This window comes from Sceloporus undulatus, chromosome 4 (genome assembly GCF_019175285.1).
Source record: "Sceloporus undulatus isolate JIND9_A2432 ecotype Alabama chromosome 4, SceUnd_v1.1, whole genome shotgun sequence".
Lineage (NCBI taxonomy): Eukaryota > Metazoa > Chordata > Lepidosauria > Squamata > Phrynosomatidae > Sceloporus > Sceloporus undulatus.
The window spans coordinates 185,605,925-185,612,790 of NC_056525.1; the positions used below are offsets into that span (position 1 = coordinate 185,605,925).

General features: G+C 41.1%; 1 pseudogene; it reads left to right on the forward strand.

Moving 5' to 3' along the window:
- Window positions 1-3,936: 3,936 nt before the first annotated feature.
- Window positions 3,937-6,422, forward strand: LOC121929113 (annotated as a pseudogene).
- The last annotated feature ends 444 nt before the right edge of the window (window positions 6,423-6,866 follow it).

The window sequence follows — 6,866 nt, forward strand, 5'->3', positions numbered from 1 at the left end:
TGGCCCTAGTGGTCTCTTCCAACTCTATGATTCTATGATTCTATGAACTTCCACAGCGCGAAGCAAAAAGGATCCATGAAGGCTAAAAATGCAAGCATTGTAATGGTGGGGTCAGATGTTCATACCCTTGAAAAGAAGATTCGAGATTAGGTTTTGTGGTTGCTGTTGAAAAAAGCCAATACTTATCTTTCTTGTGTTCCATCCAATACCAAAAGAGAGATGTAAAATAATTATTGAAAAATAGAGTGATTGAAATGAAAATTTGAATGGAAGTTACTGTGACTACATCCATTAAGAATAAAATGTAGGGAATAATAATAATAATAATAATAATAATAATAATAATAATAATAATAATAACCCAGATTCAAAAGGTGATGAATCTAGATTAGAAATGTCAGTTTGAAGCAAATTAAGTTCCTCTTAGAAGACTTTGAATCTTTGATGAATCCAGTAAACAAGAAACACTGAGAAGCAGGTGCTCTGTATAAAATAAGGTAAACATGAACATAATTTATGAAAGAGATAGAGTTTCACTTTGTCTTAGTATGTGATTTGTAAGCTGTGACTGCAAAATGAATAAACAGCAAGAAGAAAAACTGAAATAATTTCCTGTGCTACTTGATGCTAACATCTGAGACTCAAGGCATGACATAACTAGCACACACCTACTTTGGTCTGCTGGTCTCCAAATCCCTGTGGAAGGGCTCAAAATAAAACAAAATTGCAATATTTAGGTTGGGAACTACTTGAAGACACACTACTACAACAAATTTCCCTTCACACTGGTTTTACAAATGTAGCAATCAAAACTAAGATATCCATTATTTCCAATGAAAATAATGATTTTTGGTGTATGCTACTATTTGTTGATGATGCTTCTTTTTTATATGCATATCCTCAGACATAATCCTGTTTTCATTCTGCAGAATCAAAGGAATCTTTTGAGCAATAAACTTCATTATAATGGTTTCCAAGGTGATCTAAATGCAAAGGATCTATAAGAAAAATTGTAGGAGCCATTTTAAAACAGTAGGCAGTAGAATATTAGAAATTGGATAAAAATACATCTCATTAAATATGCTATATGAAGCTCCAGCTATGGTTAGACTTTTCACATTTAAGAAAAACACTCTGCTTTTACCTTGATCCAAAACAAGACACGAAAAGAGGGAAGGTTTCATCCTTATATCCTTTACTGGAATCCCAGAGAATACTGTCCCTTCTACACAGGATTGCTGGGTTAAATAAGAGACATGTGTGCTGTAGCTTTGATGGCTCGGTGGAATAGGAAATTTCAGCAAGTGATTTTTGTATGACAAGCAGCTGCTGAAATTTCTTTCTTCCTGCAGTCTCACTTGTCAACCCTTCTTCTGCATGACAACTGTGAACTGGAAAAAGCTCTACATGGGCCAAATAAAATGATCTCACTTCATTTGCACTGTGATGTGTCTATACAATGTACAGGATGATTTGGGCTGAATCTGGGCCTCTTCAGCACATCAGGGCTTTAATCTGGAGGTGGAAGAAGTGGGGATTTACTACAATTTCAGTGGAAAACTGAGATCTCTGTGTGTGTGTGTGTGCGTGCGTGTGCATGTGCGTGTATGTGTATGTACTCTTCTCCATAGTGATGTTGATGTAGGCACAGAAGTGAGAGGAATATTAAGTTGTTGGGACTGGTTGGTTCCAGCAAGCCTGGTGTGTTTCACCATGTTTTATGTACAGCCATGAGATCGGTGGTGATGGCATATATCCATCTACTGCCTACCACTCCTTCCCATCAGTAGGTGGGTAAAGCAATGAAAGAAGGGAGGTAATATGATCAGAAGAAAGGGATGTGTAGATACAGTGATTAGAGGCATGGGCGTAAGGGAGGAAAGCAAATGTAGATAAGCAGATCGTTGAGTAAATGAGTGAATGAGTGAATTTAATGTGTTTATTCTGCCAAAAATAATTTTCAGAACTGTTTCACTAAAGATGGATTGCACACTAGTTAGTTTAAAAAGTAGTGGCTAGATTGCTAACTAAAACACAGTGTTTTGATGATATAGCCTCAATGCTATACCAGTTGCATTGACTTCAATTATTTTAGGTCTAATTCAAAATGATGCATTTTACTTATGAATCCATTTTTGTTCAGGGGGAAAGGTGATTAGGACTACTATCTGAATGACATGGGATGTGCCTATCCGTATGTTACAATGCCCAGTAGAGAACTATCTTCATATGTGCCAGCCCATGGGAAGGGTTGGCTTCTATGTCAGACACTGGCATGTTGAATATTTCCTGGGTTTTTGTACAAATTTTAAAGGAGATAATCAAGTTACTGAAAGTAGGTGTTGAACTAAATCTGGAATAGTCTCTTCACCACACTTAACATGCAAGCCACCAACCATGATTAATACCCAACCTTGTAGGTGACTACCAGAGAAAGAGTCCTTTCAGCCCTGACATTGTAGTTATCGACATTTATCTTACCTGTTCACTTTGTAACCTCTTTGGCAGCAGATCAATACCTTTCTATGAAGATTTCCATACCTGTCTGCATCACTGGTAAAACATCGCTCAAACTTCCTTAAAAGGTGGAGGAAGCGTGTGTGTCTGGAAGCCAAGCATGCTTCCTCAATTGTCATGCAATCAATAATAATAATAATAACTTTATTACGGCCATTTGGCCAGCACAAATTGTCATGCAATCGTTACTCCCACTTAGCGTCCCTGAATCATTCCAGGGGAGTGGATTTCCTAGGAACGCAAACTTTATATTCATAGGAAATCCGCTCCCCTTGAGATGACTCAGAGATTCTAGAGGGAGCAATGACTGCATGACGATTGAGGAAGTGTGCCTGGCTTCCAGACACGCATGCTTCCTCCACTTTTAAGGATGTTTGAGCAATGTTTTACCAGAAATACAATCCGGTATGGAAATTTTCTATGTCTTTGGGCCATTTGATCTTTCTGTATTGCTTTTAACTTTCAGGGTCTGCCTTTAATTTTCAGGGTTTTAAAGGAATATTTTGTTTGTCGCTGACTGGCAACTTTTTAATAACATATGTAGGTGTCACAAACAGTGCCTATGTAATTTTTTGGGGTCCTGAAATATAGGGGAAAATCAGCACCTCCAACTACTATGACTCCTTCCCTGATCAACCTACCTGTTTTCAGGCCGAGTTCTCCCCACTCCCACAAAACACAGACACAGAGTCATTCAGCACCCAGGCAGGGCAGAGGGAGGATGAAAGGGAGCTAAGCTAAATTGCTGCATTACAGCAGCCACCCACAGAAATAAAATGCCATCCTCTTCGATTTCCTGAAGATTGTCCAGAGGTCTAGCAGGCTGGCATCTTCTTTCTGATGATTCCAAGAACAGAGCTGACTGGCTGGTTACTTGGAAGACTGGCTGTATCTCATTGTCTCCCATTGCTCCCTTGTCCACTGAATAGCCAGAACAGGGATATTGTGCAGGCATGGAGTGGGGAAGATAGGAAACTATGGCCCAATACAAACAGGCATGAAGCACTGTGCTTGCTTCTGATTTTAGGGTTAGGGATCACGCACCAACCGCAAGGTCCCTAACCCTAGTACGGCATGGTGGTGCAATAATGGTGGCGTCCCATCCACACGGGCACTGCCATTTTGACATAAGCAACGTGTGGTATCCACATGTCACCCCAGAGTGGCTGCACGTGGTTTGGAGGCTGCACCGTCCCTCCAGAGTAAAAATGGGTGCCAGCAGGTCACCGTTTCTCAGTGGTCTGTACTGCACCAACATCACATAGAATTTTACAGTCCATCAGTGTGATGTACAGTCTCAGCCACTGTAGTTTTCCATTTTCTTTTTATGCCTTTTCTAAATCAAAAGGATCTATCTATCTATCTATCTATCTATCTATCTATCTATCTATCTATCTATCTATCTATCTTCCGAGAGGAATGGACCCATGGTGCATCCACGCCCAGAGATGGAGTACCACTTCACAGCAAGTAATATGGACGACCCAGGATAACTCCCCACCCTCCTCCTGACTATGGCAGTGCTAAAATGCATGTATCCCCTAATTGGTTTTTACCTATGGGGCAGGTTTACCATATGCACAGACAAATACCTTTGTTCTTTCAAATCTGGGAAACTGGGTGGCCGTGCGGTCTATGACATAGTCCACTTTCAGCCCTATTCCTGGATTGATGGTGGCGAAGCTTCAACCCAGGGCATGAACACCCCGATCAGAACGCTTTCACCTTGCTCCCAATGGGCAGAGTTTTGTGTCCGCTGAGGCCTTTGGACCCAAACTTAGCCACTTGAATAATGTCCTGGTGTTCGCCATCTCCCACCAGTCAGTGCATCAGCCATGGAGGGCCAGCTTGGTGAATGTACACATGGCTTAAGTGGACAGGGGAGAAGTTGGAGAGGCTGCTGGGAGATTAAACATCCTCTCAGCATGAGGACATAGTTTGTTAAGTGGTGAGGCGGCGTCTGCATACTCCTCAGCAATGAAGCTGAAAAGTGTATACCGTTCGTGTTACTTCTGTTAAATCCTCAGACTCTGCTAGTGTCGACCATGTGGAAAAGGAAGTGGATCTCTCCATCAACTCTAAATCATGGCCTTTTTTCATAACCTTGACATTGACTTTAAATGTCCCATATAAATTTATGACACTATAATGGACCGTGAGATGTATGGGATGGCTCATTATAAAATGTTTTTTTTTGACCATCATGGAAGCAGCCCGGTTGCTAGATACAAGAGCAGAGCAGGCGCAGAGTTCAAAAAAAGATGGGACACAATTTGTAAATGTCACTTTTTCTGCAAAAAGGCTACTGCGAGAATTGCCTACTGTTCTATGGGCCTAATGTCAATATTTCCAGCTGTAGGTTTGTTGATGATGCCACACAGGGTACAGATTTCTTAAATGTCAACAATACTGAAACTGTTTTCTCTGTTGTCACAGACTATCTAAATCTGAGGAAAAGTGTAGTTATTTAGGTTTTGGTGGCTATGCCAAGGTAGTTACTCAAGGAAAAGTTACAAAATTTGGCCTGGAACTGAAGCTATAGAAAGCAGGCATCAACTAACAAGACTATTTTTCCCCTTTGGATTAAAGTGAATATAATAGCAGGGCTGATTTTGGGGATTAGCTTGGTCATATTGGCTAGTCAGTGGGCGTTTTTATATTCCTTTGGCAAGCTTTTGCGTTGAACCCTATTCCTGGTAATTATACTGTGGTTGTTGAACTGATGATGTGTGGAGCTCTTGTACTCAACCAATCTGTGCAAAATGGAGTAGTGACATGACAGGTACAGAACACAATGCAGAGAAGGACCAAGGGCACCCTGTGAATTTGCCAGACGTTATCATTACCTCTCCCCAGTTCAGGTGCAGAAATTTTGAAGCATTGTTCTTCAACATCAGTGACTTCACTATATCAAATCCCAACAGGATACCTTGATGTTCCTGAAACAGAATTTGAGATTGACTCATTTGTTGACGCCTGTGAATGGAAAGCATCTGATGTTCAAAGCGGCCACTTTCGGCTCCTTCAGGGTTGGCTGCATTCCTCTAGTCCAAGGACACAAAGCTTCATTTGCAGAATATCCATTTACAGGAAACCAGCAGAAGTAGGTTAGTTCAGCATCCCCCACTAGTAAGACAAAAAGAGACGTCCTAGAAAGAGAGAATCCATAGCAGAACAAAGAAACCGACTCAGAGGAGTTCAGATAAGGATGCTGAATACATTAGGGAACTGAGGAGACACCTTACTTTTATCCAAATGCACGACCTGTACTCAGTCTAAGCATGGGAGCGGACATTAAAGCTGCCTTTCTTTCAAGAAATTATAGGTCCTTCACTCAGAGCACTCTATGAGTACGGGACCCTCGGGCAGGGTCTACTCAGTTACTGTACAAAAGCCAGCCTAGCCTTTACTCCTTGAGGAAGATTCCACAGCGTTTAGCTAGGCTTTAATGGTAGTGGAAAAGACAAGTGTAGTTTAAATCAGGCTAGCCTTTGAATACGAACCACTGAGAGAGGAACCTCCCTTCAAATTCAAATGCTGTCTCTGTGATGTCCCATTTGGCGTGGCAAATACGCAGCAGCCCTGAGACTCAACAGGGATTTGCTGCCAGCAAATTATCGACTCCTCAAGTTTGAAGACATTGTCAACTTTCCCCAAAGATGGCTGAAGCCATCTATGCCTTCTCGGAATCCCCTGTCCCTGCTAGCTTAAACCAAATATTATTTGCCACATCCACCAGTCTTTTTATTTCCTTATGAAGGGGAAATCTCTCCAGTGAGCATCCAGCGTTGGCGACATGATATGCCTCCTGAGGAAATTAAGGAGATTGAGGACATCTGTTCCACCTAATGGACCGCTTAGGATATCCAAAGTTTACTGATTTAGATGCTGCGGGTCAGCAGTAGTTTGCACAAGGATCCCCAGGCATTTGTAAATAAGAATCAAGAATCGGGTTATTCTTGTAAAATGTTGTACAGTCTGTTATACTCACAGAGAGATTATTTAAATGAAATGAGATATTTAGTCTAGTAAGAGGTTTTGCTCTCCCCAGCTAAAACCTAAATTACTTTGCTGCCTTGGAGAATAAAACTGTGTGAATCTTTAAGTTCTTTTTCCAGATGGACACTGGGGAGCTCAGGGGACTGGTAGAGGATAAGGATCCTTTCATTTTGAGGATATCAGTATGAATTCCAGCCAAGAAGGGAGTTGGCCAAACGTATGGCCATCCACTGGATTTGCTGGCTAATGTGAAATCATTGGGGAGAGCCAAAGCTCAGTCCTAGTTTTTTTTGTGAACAACTGTGTTTGTTTTTTTTAAAAAATAAATAAAAAATAATAAATAAATAAAA